Raw genomic sequence first — 13,541 nt, 5'->3', positions numbered from 1 at the left:
AAGGGGAGGGCCCGGGCGCGCTGCGCGCGGGGGTGGCGGCGGCGCGCCGAGCGGGCCTGGCGCGGGCGAACGGGCTGCAGCCGGCGGCGGTGCCAGCAGGTACGGCCCGCGCCGGCCGCCGTCCCGGCAGCCCTGGGGGCCGGGACCCAGCCTCGCGCCCTGGCAAAGTTTGTGCGCGCGGTCCCGGAGTTGCGGTCGGACGGCACCGCGGGAAGCCGCCATCCCGCGGCGGGGCGGGGACGGAGGCGGCGCGTCCCGTTCCGCGCCCAGCTCCGCGCCCCGGTCCCTGTCCCGTCCCGCGCCCATCTCTACGCCCCGCTCCGAGTCCCCCTCCGCGCCCGGCTGAACGCGGCCGCCCCGCGCCGCCCTCTCCGAGTCCCGCGCCGCCCTGCGCCGCGCTCGGGTCCCGCTCCGTGTTCCCGAGCGGCGAGCCGGGCAAGGGCAGGGCCGTGCGCGCGGGGCGGGGCGGCTGCGGGCCGGTAGCGCCGCGGCAGGGGGAGTGCACCTCCCCAAAGTTTGCGGTGCGCGGGCGGCGGGCGCGCGCTCCGGCCGCCGCCAATCTGGGCGGCCGCAAGTGGCAAAGCGCCGGCCCGCGGGGCGCGGCGCGGAGGGGCCCAGGTGCGCGGCCCGTGGGCGGCGCTGTGCGCTCGGGGCAAGCCGGCCGGCAGCTAGCGCAAAAGCCGGGTCGGAGCCGGCGGGGGGTGGGGAGGGTGGCGGAGAAATGGGGAACAATGCGAGTGAGCAACTTCAGGAAGTCATTGTGAAAGAAAGCTGGGAAGAGCTCGGCGGCCAAGTTAGCAGGGCATTCTAACAAGTGCATGCGCGGCCCGCGCCCGGGGCGGCGACTGCGGCGACAGCCCCTGGGTCCCCGCGGAGCGCCGCCGAGCCCGGGCGGGACTTTGGAGGTGGCGAGGCGGCCGGCCCGGGCGAGCCTGGCAGGGCAGAGGGAGCCCCGGCCCCGAGGTTGCTCTCCGCGCCTGAGGATCAGTCTTGGCCCCCAAAGTGCGACGCACACATCCATGTGAGTGTTTTCGAATTGAATTTCAATAGGAAAACTCCGGGTAGCTGGTGGATTAGAGAGAGAGGAGGGAGAGAGAGAGAAGGAAAGAATGAGAAGACGGGGTAATCAGATTCGGAAGCCCTGGTTTCGCTCAGGTCGGCCTCTTGGTTCTGCGGACGGTGAGAGCGCCCAGGTTGTCAGAGCCTCCGCCAACTTGTGCTGCGACCGCAGGCGCAGGGCCGGGCCGGCAGTGGGGCGCTTGTGCGGCGCCCTGCTGTCACCGTGAGGGGGACGTTCTAGCCCCACTTACATTACACTGTATAGACCTGCCGCTAGCTCATGGAAGTCAGGCTTTATAAAGTCGTTCGTACAGAGCTTTCCTTTCTTATTTCTGGGGTGAGAGCGTTTTGCTTATACTGTAAAATAATTAGATCGTGCCTGAACTCGCTTTCTGCAAGATGAAGAATTACCCCGGTTTGAAAAGTTAGTAGGACTTCGCTGACTGCGATTTTGGCTATCGGGTTTCTAAACTCCCTGGTAATGAGGCATCAGGTTACTAGCGACTGGATTTGCAATGTATGTTTAAAAAAAAAAAAAATCGCCAAGGGTCCTCCGTGGTTCTTAAGGAATTGTAGGGAAAAGAAGATGGTTTTTTTCCCTTCTAATTCGGAGGCACAGAGTGTAGAAAGCGGACAGTCACAGCTTTCCAAAGCAGTGCCCCCACCGTCGCTCTGGGCTGCAGCCGGCCCAGAGCGAGTTCAAGGCAAGCTTGCCTGCCGCTCACCCTGCTTCCGACTGTGCATCTCAGCTCCCAGGTACATTGTTTTAAACTTGGAGACACAAACTGCTGTTGAACGAATACTTGCTTGAGAGCCAAATCAACTTCTGTTAAGGGAGAAAAACGTATGGAGGTTGAAAATATTTAATCCGGACAATATTTAAAGTTTCATAGAAATTGAAATGGTTGCAAGGATTTGTTCACTTGGTTCTGAGTTGATAGACAGGAAACTGCAGGAGATGGTGGGAGCCTTGTGAATTTGTTTCTTTGTTTGAAGATGTTTGGTGAGGCTCCTTGGACCCATCTTTTATGTGGAATTTTAAAAGTACCAGTTTTTTTTTTTTTATTAAATGTCAGAATTATTTTAGTGGCAAATGAGGTTATTTGATATGTGGCAAAAAATTTAAACAGTGCCAAATATCCGTGACAGGATTACCTGCTTCCATCATAGAATATGCAGAACATGTTAAAAAAAAATAACTTGTATGAACAGATGTGGATAATGATGGCATATTTTAAAATCCTGTACACTCCTGGTTTCATGGAATGCATCCGATTTCAAAACTTTCCAGGAACATACGTGTTTATACCTTTTTTTACGTGGCAAAAAAAAAAAAAAAATGTGCTTCCCGGTCTTGGAGTCCCCCAGAGCGGAGGCCAGAGCAGATGCTTGAGTTAAAGGGTCATGCTTCTTCCCCTTTTGTTTCATGGTGATAGTTGAAGGCAGGAGCTCTAAAAACTCCAGCATGCTTGCTTGTTGGTGTAATTCACCAGCGTTTTAATTGAAAGGATACATCCTTACACATCCTCCTGGGAAATCAGAAACATGGTAGCAAGAGGAGCTCATCCGCTGGGTCTCACCGGGTGAGCTTGTGGGTCCCTAAATAAAAGTGGGTTTTGTCCTATTCTTGTGGGTCCCTAAAATAAAAAGCATGCTTGCGTATTCTTTTGAGAACTTGGTCCATGGTCTCTTGAGAGAGGATACACTGAGGCTGTCCTTGGCACCATTTTCTTTGTTGAAAAATTAAGATCCTAGTGAATTTCCTGGCCAGGACGTCTGAAGCCCCATGGTGCTGGGGTCCACCGAGCCTTCATCACTTGGCTAGGGACTTAAGAGTTTGAGGATGGATGATGGTTCTTTTTTTTTGTTGTTTTTGTTTTTTGTTTTTTCCTCCCTTCATTTGGATTGGTGTATTTCATGTTTGGGTCCAATGGCAGCATATTGTCAACATAAATGTCAAACTTTGCAAATTTGCCACAACACTGTCCTACAGAGTGCCCTGTGACGAAACGCCCCCGCCTCCCACGTGTACAGGTGTTCTGTGTATACCTCAAGAGTATGTGTGCATTGACAGATATAGGAAATAAAGGAATTCATTGAGTCTGTGCACACACACACACACACACACACAATCACATAGCATGCACAGGGCACAGAGAGAGAGGTGTGGGGGGCAGGGCGAGAAAGAGTCTTCACATGTCACAAACCTAACCTGAGTAATAAAGTATCGCCATTTAGGTTCTGTGTGTTTGGTTGGTTTTTACATTTCACTAAAGCAGGATGGGTTTTCCTTTTTATACTGTTGAGTGTAGATGTAAATGATATGAGTACTTTGGGTATTTGTCTAACACTGTTAACCCAGAATCTGTCAAGGATAGCACCATTTCGTGGCATGTGTGTGTTTGTGTGTGTGTGTGTGTGTGTGTGTGTGTGTGTGTTTGTTTTCCTGCTCCTCTAATCTTTGTAATTCTGAAACAATTTCACTATGAGATAAGTATTGGTTTTTGTTGACTTATCCTGATGGAGACCCATTCAAGGAGCCAGCTCACAGAGAGCACACAGAGCCCCTTTTATGTTCTATGGCAAGCTTTGGAACTTGTCAGCCTGACTGGCCTTTTTGGGGACTGTGACTCCTGCTTTCGGCCACGAGATGCTGTACCTCACGGCCTGGCTGTCAAGGTTTCTCCCTGCCCTGCGTCGGTAGGTTATTCTTTTGAGAACCCTCAGGTGTGGGTGCGTGCGCAATCATTCTGGGTCCTCAAAACACAATATGTAAAAGCAACAAGTGACCCATCCTCTCAGGCTTTCAGAAGAACCTTGATCTTGTTTACACCTTGAGATGGGTCATTGTTTGGCTTACACCAGGCACAGGTGCATGTGTGATCTAGACGTTAGAGAGTTTGTGTTGCAGAGTATGGGTATGGAACACATACACATGCGTGCATTTAAAGTTCAGATGGGGAGGGAGATAGGAATGGGGCCGGCGTGCGCCAGACCAGACTCCAGCAGCTTCTTCTTGGAGACCCAAGGTGTTACTGCGTTCTTGGCAGTTTAAGAACCGACTTCACAGCCGGGGGGTCTCTCTCTGCGGTTCCTGGGATACGCACTCCCATCCTTCCCCCTTCTGCGCCGTTCCGAGGATGGCTTTTGTTTGATGTCGTTTTTAAACGCGCAATGCTCCTCTGACAACTCTCTCTCAGACGTGACAAAACGTGCAGCGTGAAACACAGCCAGACAAAAGACACAGTGCACACGCTCCTGAGTGGGGGTGGGGCAGGGCCCCACTCCCCGCTTCTGTGTGTGTGTGTGTGTGCGTCGCTGGGGGTCACTCCTGAGAGGGGCCCACAGGGCGCCCATGGTGGCCGCGCCCCTAAAGGCCACGTCCTCCTCACTTCCATTGGCTTTGTGTCCTTCTCAGAGTAGACTGTGAGCCACAGGCGGGACCCACAGGTGTCTTCAGGGACCCGCCTGGCGACAAACTGTTAAAAGTGGTGAAAACCCAGAGTCGCAGGTGGGAGGTCCGCTGTCTTTCCCCGGTTCAGGCCCGGCCCTGTTTCCCTTCTCCCGTGGCCACGGCCACGGCCACGTCGGTTGGCCTTTGGGGAACTCACAATTCCTGCTGACTAAAAGAGCTCCGGCCCCACCACAGGCCTGTCGAATGAGACATCCTAATAATCTCGGAACCAGTTTCGGTCGGCACAGGAAGCCCAGGCTCCCTTCCTGCCCCTGTTTTCCTGAGAGAAAACTATCTTCCCTCCTTTTTTGCATATTTGGCGAATGGTTCCACCTTTCTCTCCGCCCCAGGGGAGTGTGAAGGCGGTGGCAGAGGACAGGGCCTACCGGCCTGCCACCCAGGGCAGCTGGGTCCTTCCCAAGTGGCTGAGTGGAGGGGACTCCACGTGCGTGACCCGGGGTCCGAAGACCCCCGTCCTCCAAAAGCGGCATTGGTGTGGGAAGGCAGCACCCCCGCGGTCGCTGGGAGGCACGGGTTGACGGGTGAGTGCCACTCACACTTTCTCTGCCGCGCTTATGAGACGGGGACAGCCAGCATGGCCTCTCTTCCTGGTGGCCTGCGCCCGCCCAGCCCGGCCTGGCTCCCCTCCGCAGCCTGTCTGGGTGATGGAGAGCATCATTAGACACCATTGGCATGCGCTGCTTTCGGGTTGTCCCGTGCCCCACCTCCTGATGGCTGGTGGCACGGGGCCACGGCTTAACGGATTGCCTAAAATGGGGCCTAATTAGTGGAAAAGTGCCTTCTTCATATTTTCTCACTCAAGTGTGCAATGATTCATTTTTCTCCAGCAATCAGCTCACTGCTGAAGGCAATCTGACTCTCTTCCTGCCATTTTCGCGCCAAAAGTTAGCAGTCACGGACACGGTGCAGGGCTTCCCGGCTGGGGAGGGGGTTGAGGGGGGTGCAGCGGGGTGAGGAGGGGGCACCCAGCATTGGTCCTCTGTCCCCCTTCCCAGCTCTTCCTTCTCCCTCCTGGTCTCTCTCCCTCTTCCTCCTTTCTCTGGGTGGGGTGGTGGGGGAGGGGAGGTTGCCTTGGGAGTCCATGGAAACAACTAAGAACAGCATCAAGTACATTTTAAGTGCTCGTACGCATCCCGACAGAGTTTCAGGCTCCATTTTGGAGATCATCCCGATAGCAGCCTTCTAAAGCGTTTTCTGTTAGTTTGAAACTATTTAAAATGGAACACTATGGCTCAGAGTCCTTTTCTGAAGCACAGAGTTCTGCTAGGAATATTGATTCGCCTGTTTGGGGTGAATTTCTCTTGTGGAATCCGATTTTCACTGGTCAGGCTGGAGCCCATGAAGCAGCACAAAAGACCCCTCCTTGGCCCCCGGGGGGGGGGGATGTTTGCTTTAGAATCTTTAGGAGAAATGAAAATGAGGAATTGATCTTTTATGAGCTTGCTTCGGAGACACTCTGAAACATCCTCCCCTCCCTGTGCTTTTAAGGCAAAGAGAGAGAGCAAGCCTGTGACCCCCTGGTGCGAGCCCCACTTTCCAGCCTGAAAAAGTGACCTTTTCCTTCTCTTTTGTGGCGAGTTTTGTGGAGGGCAGAAAATTAAAATGATATTCAAAGAGATCCACAGTGAAAACATATTGATAAATTGTGTATCCCACTTCATTCAACCAAAATCACTCTGCTAATTATCTGAGGTTGTTAGAGATAAGGCCATTAATTACCATTTAAAAATGGTTTGGAAATTTCTAGTGCTTTTCTGCACGTGTGTTCCTGCTTCTGCCGAGAGTTGTCTGTATTTCCCTGCATTTAAAGAATTTCCAGCTCTGTTTAGAGCAGCCTGGGCTCTTGTGAAAGAAATGAAACTTGCTGAACAGCAACGGTGAAATACTTAAAGTGAAGCATTGAAAATAAATAATTTAGGCTCCTTTAAGGGCTGCCAGGGAATCGGATGGTAGTGTTTAAAATGAGTTTTCCTCTCTTTTGCCCTCTGACGGACAAGAGCATTTCTCTGCCAGGTTACAAATAAACACACGCCGATTTCTGTGGCCCCTCAAATGAGGAAGTTGTAAGCTTTCTCCCCCCGCACCCCCCTCCCACCAGGTCTGCATTAGGACCTTGTAGGCTAAATGTTGGGTGGGGTGGGGCCCCCAAACCCACCAGGATGTTGCATTCATGTGGACCATGTCCTTCGTTCTGTGGTTTTGGGTGTTTTCTCTTCGGGAGCCCTCCAGGTTGGGGCTGTAGCACAGGGAGACTGAGCTCTCTCTCACAGAATAAAATGGAAATCTAGAACTTGTCTTGCTAATTCGCTCCAACTTAAACAGCCAGTTGAGACTATCAAGTAGTGTTCTCTTCTATGATTATTTGGTATATTGCCAGAGGGATCATTCTTACCAGATAACTTACCGAATGCATGTCTTCTCCCTTTTACTCTTCTCAAAACAGCTTGGTTTGACTTCAGTGCGACCGTTTGAGGTGAACAAGGTGAATTCCAGAGTTCTACTAAGAGCTCGGGCTGGGATTCAGAGAACCTGATTTGCGAATCCACATTTCTGTGTTCTGGGAACCAAGTTTAAAACTGTGACCATAGGATTTTTCGTCATTTTCATGAGGTTACCTTATTTCAAGTGATTTTAGTTGATGATCTGTGAGTGTTGCTGGTAGAACTGGGGAGCTCAGAGAGCACATATTGCAGGGAGAATTTCCTGTTTGCCCCGGAAGCCGTCCGTGTGCTCATCGTTGAGGGGTTGGGGAGCGGGGCGGGCATCAGGGTGTCCGTCTGCAGCCCCCTCTCCAGAGCCGAGATGAAACCTCCCTTCTTACTGGTGCCCCCCACCCCCGCCCTCAGACTTTTCCATTGCAAGGAATAAGAAGAGGTAAATAAACAGGGTAATGATGAATCCTGGGGCATGTTTGCTCCGAAACACATTTTCTCTGTGTGTGTATCTAGATTTTGTAAATCTTGTCTCATTACCAACCAGACAACAGAAACTTATCCAAAATGGAAAAAAAAAAAAAAAAAGGTTAATAGTAACTAGCAGATTGTTCTTGGTGGTTGGTCGAATCAGCAATGACTTTTCAGTTATTGGAAATAAACATATTTGTATGGACTTGTCGACAACTAGACATTCCTATCAAGACTTGGAGAATTGTACTTCTCGGGTCTAAATAAATTAGATCTTTCACCAAAGAAACTCACACAAGCCCTGAAATTAAAAAAAAAAAAGAAAGAAAGAAAGAAAGAAAGAAAGAAAATATCCCAATGACCTTATAGAAGGCCCAGAATTACAAGTGTGTGTGTGTGTGTGTGTGTGTGTGTGTGTGTTTGGAATATATGTATGTATTTGGAATGTTATAAGTGGGTTTGCATGTTCGGCTTTAATTTTGAGCTTTCACATGTCCCCACTAAAGGATCTGCTAATATGTTAAGTGAAATCACTGCTGAAAAGGCAGGATAATATACTGTCTTCTTTGTGAGAAAAGCCCATTGTCTTGCTGAGTAAGACACTTTGTGAATATTGTAACTTTGTATTTATGCATTTTTTTTTAAAAGTGGAAACGACACTTCACACAAATTGGAATACAAAATTATGCCTGGGCTCTGCAGTCTCCTCGCTTTATCATAATAAATGACAAAACCATCAGCACTTTTGGGACCATCATTATTTGGGGACAGTTTATATATATATATACATTTTTTTTTCAAGATGTTTAAGTCTCATGTTTGCTGCATGGCTGCTGACCATGCATGAAGGTCTCTAAAACTGGGAAGAGGGTAGAAGGAAATGATTCTAAACTTAGATTTTTGACTTAAGTGATGAAACGAAGTGTAAAAAGCCATTTATATTTGAGGAAGCTGCTTAGGAAGTGGCCCATGATGACAGTCAAAATCGGGAAAAGTCCTATAAGCGTGTATGTAAATCTTTGACTCTGTATGTCTCTTCTATGGTGGCTGCATACACAGAACTTACAGGTATGTTGAGAGCCTGCAGTCTAGGAGCAAGGTGGTCTTTCCTGAGCGGTCTCTTCTCTTCATAAGAGAAATGCATGGTGCCAGGACCTTCCCAGGCCCCTGCCTTTTCTGTTAAAGAAAGAAAGAGAGAAAGAAAGAAAGAAAGAAAGAAAGAAAAAAGAAAGAAAGAAAGGAAAGAAAGGTTGAATTCAGTATCTCCCATCTTTCTTATACCTCACTTTGAGACGGGGGCTCCGTGATACCATTTAGTGATATCCGTGTGTTCTTTCCCTTCTGTACTAAATATCTCTTGGCTCAGACCATTTTCACACAGCTTGGTTTTTAGCTGTATTTTGAAAAGTCTTCCTCAGTTCCCCGGACCCTTCCTCTTTTCATATCAGTTTCTGCCCCTAGGGAGGAAAAAAAATTGTGAGGACAGAATTGCACATCTGAGCTAATTTGCCCTCAGAAAGCAGGTTCGCTGTAGAACAAACCACTGGAGGCGTCTTCTGTGGCTCAGTTAAATATGGGGGAGGGGAGCCGTTTGAAAGCCAAATTGGATTCCCTGCTGTCCTGTTGAAATCTTGTTTTTCATTGTTATTTGCGCCAGCAATGCTCTGTGGAATAATCATGAAAATGTGTAGATTGGCAGCTAATTTTTGAAAAATGAAAAGAATCAGAAATGAAATAAGAATGCCCAGAAGTTTCTATGTTCTCCTGACCTGTTTTGTCAAGTTGTTAGGAAAATCTATAAGGTTCCCCTCACCAGACACAAAGACCTGGCCAATTGCTTCAGCTTTCTCTTGGAACATTTTTTTTAAGATACCATGTAATTCATAGCAATATGATAGATTTGCAAAAATAAAATCTACCAATCTGCAAAATGAAAGAGCTCTCTCTGGGCAGGAATAATGGGTTTCATTAAAGAGGTCTGTGACCTAAGGCATTTTAAATAGTTTATAGGCTTGGCCTGTGTTTTCCCCCTGTGCCCAGCCCCTTCAAAACAAGCATCCTTGAGTGTATAAGGGAAAAACCCCAAAATGGAACTCTAGTGCAACCTCACTTGTTGGGGAGGAAAAAAAAATCAATAGCATGCACCTTGTCAAATAAGGAGACTTTAAGTTTATTGGAGAAGGTTTGTGATGAAAGTTGCCTTGCTTGTGTAGGATTACCAAGGAGACACTCCTTTTCTGTTAGGACACAGGTAACTTGTTCACACTCCTTGTCCATTGCCCATCTGAAATCTGGGAGCATGGCACTGGGCTGAGGGGTTTGCACAGGCTGGAGTGGTGGAGTGAAGAGTGCGTCTCCGTGGAGCACTTGTGGGTTCAAGTTCACTCCATTGTTGTCTAGTTCGTGCCCTTGGCGGGGCTGATGTGTGGTTAGCCTACATCATTCTCATCCGTCGAATGGAAATAATGTACAATTATGTACAATAATCGTACTCCTATGGCTTCATTGTGAAGATTAAAGGTACACACTTAGCAAATGAGTCTTGAATACTAGATCCATGCCGGGCACTGTACCAGGCCCTCACACAGAGCAGTGGGCGAGGGGGACAGCGTGGACGGTCTTGTGGTTCTCTGCAGTTTGCTTGTTAAATGCCGTGGTCGGTCATTTAAACAAAGCTAGCCAAGACCAGTATCCATTCCTTCACCATCTTTTACTGGCACATACAAAGTTCTTAAGAAATGAGATAGCGCTGGACAGAGGTGACCATGTGTCTCAGGGAAGAGGAGAGGCATTGTTTTTCGGTATTTATGTATTTGTTTTGATGGAAGCATAATTATATTAGCGTCAGGCATACGGCACGATGACGCGGTGTTTGTGTACGTTGCACGTTGATGCCCATGACAAGCCTCACCAACAGCTGTCACCAGTCAGAGTCACAAAAACCTGTGTGTGACTCGTACTTTTAAGATTGACTCTGGTAGCAGCTTTCAAACAGGCGGGACAGCATCTTACCAGCATCCCGCTGTACAAACATGGCTTTTTTTTTTTTTTTTTTTTTTTTTTTTTTTAAATTTCATGTGTGTTTTTTAAATCACAGAGAGCTGAGATCTGTAAATCTTATGGAGGGGCTGGGTGCTCCCAGGGAATGGCTCATGGCCAGTTAGCCCGCCGTGCACTTGGCGGTGCTGGGATAGCCATGACGTTGGGCTGCTTGGAAAGTGTGTGGTTCTTGACAGGCGCCTGGGTTTTCATTTCGACTTCATTAATTCCAACACCTTTTCAGAAGTATGGGAGAGCGCTACTGTCTCATAGCAAGTGCTGCGAAGAGCGGTGTTCATCTCAGGGGAAAGCAGGGTCTCGTGAGGAGGGCCGAGGACCGCTGCCAGCCCCGTGCACCTGGCAGTGGCCGTCGGGGCTTCCTTTGGCTATCGGGGCTGTTCTTGGGGCTACCTGCTTGCTCGTAGGTACAAGTGAAGACGCTCCTGGAGACTTGCCCAGCCCCTGACTCGGGAACCCTGACTGCCCAGGGCGGTTCTTCCCAGGAGAGAGCCAGGTCCTAGGCCCTCGTGGGTGTGGAAGAAGGAAAGAAGGACAGGGTCAGGGAGGTGGCGTTTTTCCAGAGTCTTCCTCTCCCTGAGGGAAACTCACTGGGGACGTCACTGGCAGTAAGACCCCTTTTCTCTGGCGGGGCTGCTGGAGAAGCACAGAGGTTCTGGGCTAGCTTTGCTCCTGTCTCTCACTTCTTTTGCTCAATCTTCTGCAACCCCCACTTTCTGGAGTCACTGAGGTACCAACCCCACTGAGGGCACACTAGGAAAGTCCTGTTGGAGCAGAAGGACCAGACAGACAACAGAGGCAGAAACAGAGAGGGAGGGAGGAGGGTTGAAGGAGACAGAAGGAAAGATGGGAAGAGATGTTCCATTCCGTGCCCGCTCCGGAGTGGGATATGAGCTGGCAGCGGCTTCTGACGGTGTGCTCCTGTCGAGGGGCGGCCAGCGACGGCTGCTGTCACGTTGGCCTTCACTTATCTCCGCATCTGTTTCCCGTGTGTGAGATGCAGAACTGCTTGCTCCAGAGAAACAATAAGAGCTTTCAGGGCTGTGGGAACTGCCCAGGTGACAGGTGTTTGCTGATGTTGTGTTTTCTGCCCTGTCGATCAGTGGAACTCTGGCCTTCTAGTTGTTTGTGTCTTTCCCGTGCAGGGGAGAAAATCACAGTTCACCTCTGTGAAATATTCCTCGCCTCTGGCATCTCTGTGGTCCTGGTTTTTGTTTAAGGGCTGGTTTTCATAATGGTTATGAATCCACTTGTGGGATGAACTCATCTTTCTGATCGTGGAGATGATATCCAGCCCGCACCATGTTTTCCACTCGGCCCTGGACACAACTCCATGTGGGAGACGAGAGCTCGGTAAACACTGCCTGAAAATAAGCACTGAGCCTGGTCGTGCACGCAGTGGCCAGGACGGTGTGGCGTCCTGCTGTCCCTTCCCAGATGCCCACAAATGTCTCTCTATGACCTCGGTTTCTCGGAGGAGGTGGTTTCCTCTCCCTCAATTAGTTTCCTGTTGCCAAATTATTCCTTTGGTCTTTGCCTAAAAGCCGTCACTTTTTCCACAAAATCATGACTGTTCCATCCCAAGAGATGAAAATTTGGGAGCTTGTCACGTCCCACACCTACCGTGTGATGGCAGGCCGGACAGGCCGCAGCATTCTCAGGGCCCGGCGCAGCCTGGGAAGGTGGGCACTACACCCAGATTGTCAAGAGGGTCAGCACAGTGGTGACAAGCAACTGTTACCCCAAGCAAGGGGGCCCTCTCGGCACGGCCACACACCATAGGCAGTAGGTCGTTTGGGGGTGTGACTGGAGATCTCAGCAGTGCTGGTCACCCAGTGGAGTTCCGCATGGTGGGGGGACAGGGTGTGGACCTTCAGTGAGAATGGGAACAAGCACGTTGACACCAATTCATGGTCCTCTGCTTGGTGTGGCTGATCCCTAGCACAGTAGTGTCCTGAGTGTCCAGGAGGCTGCTGGCGTGGGGGGGAGCTGGGGGGCCTGCTTCCAGGAAAGAACACATCGGACGCACAAGCCAGGTGACTGCCCAGGACAAGGGCTCTCCCACCCAAAAGAGCTTGGTCTGGGACTCGGACCATCTGTGTTCTGCTTTGTGGCACTTGTCACATCTCCCACATGAACCAGCAGATGCATGATGGGGAACCTGGTGGGAATGGATCGTGCCCTGGCCTCAAACACAGAGGGTCCCCACTGTGCCTCGACGGGGGACACCTTCTCCCTTAGAGCCAAGATGGGGGCCTGAGGAAACAGTAGTTCTCTACTTGCACTTAGCTTGGATTGACACTGGGGTACCGGATAAATCAGTCCTTCAGCTGAGAAGTGTGTAGCCACTGAACTGAGGACATTGATGTAGATTTACAAAATAAAAGACACGTGACAGATTCAATGAAAAAACACTTTACAAGAGGACATTTGGAATATGTTTAATGTCCTGTTTTTGTAAAAAGCACTGTGTGTGTGGAAGTTATGGGCATTTTCTTGTCTTTGTTAAAAAAAAAAAAAACAAAGTTGTAAAAAATGTGTCACTTGCATGGCGAGAAGGGTCCAAGTCAACATTCTACAGATTCTGTGTTAGTCCAGGATTTGTCACAACAAGATTTGAGTAATGCCTTCTGTCTCGCCACTCAACTCAGGGCGCTTGAAGACAGGTCAGTGACACCGCACTGTGCCCAACTTCACTGAGTAGAACCCCACATTCATGCCACCCAAAGATGACAAAGATTTTTCTCATGGGAGCCCATCCTGTCTCTCTATAATTGTTCGGATGGTTTCAGAAGAATCATAGATTTTCACGTAGGGGGCCATGAGACATTGGGCGCACGGGCAGTTTCGAGCTGGTTCCCAGGGCTGGTTTGTCTGGCTTCACCTGGCTCGTGGACCCTCAGTCTTGCGGCAGAACCCACGTGAGGTCAAGGGCCTTCTTCCCCCTCTGTGGCCAGCGGCCGTACCCCTGTGCCCCACAGCAGCCTGGAAAAATCAGGTCATGCTTCAGACCGGTTCAGTGACTTTCAGAAATAGATGAAAACCCC

General features: G+C 50.0%; 1 protein-coding gene across 2 annotated transcripts in view; it reads left to right on the top strand.

Moving 5' to 3' along the window:
• Positions 1-811: 811 nt before the first annotated feature.
• Positions 812-13,541, top strand: part of IKZF1 (IKAROS family zinc finger 1) — a 94,235-nt gene continuing 81,505 nt past the window's right edge. The window contains exon 1 of one of the 2 annotated variants that reach the window (XM_045089557.1): positions 812-1,021. The gene's annotated coding sequence lies outside the window, so the exon portion shown is untranslated. Of the gene's footprint in view, positions 1,022-2,644; positions 5,056-13,541 lie in introns of those variants that run through there. The other variant, XM_045089558.1, reaches the window with a different exon arrangement.

This window comes from Mustela putorius, unplaced genomic scaffold, assembly GCF_011764305.1.
Source record: "Mustela putorius furo isolate JIRA1106 unplaced genomic scaffold, ASM1176430v1.1 tig00003845_pilon_pilon_pilon, whole genome shotgun sequence".
Classification (NCBI taxonomy): domain Eukaryota; kingdom Metazoa; phylum Chordata; class Mammalia; order Carnivora; family Mustelidae; genus Mustela; species Mustela putorius.
Note: the sequence above shows the minus strand (reverse complement) of the source record. Positions and strands in the feature narration are given on the sequence as shown.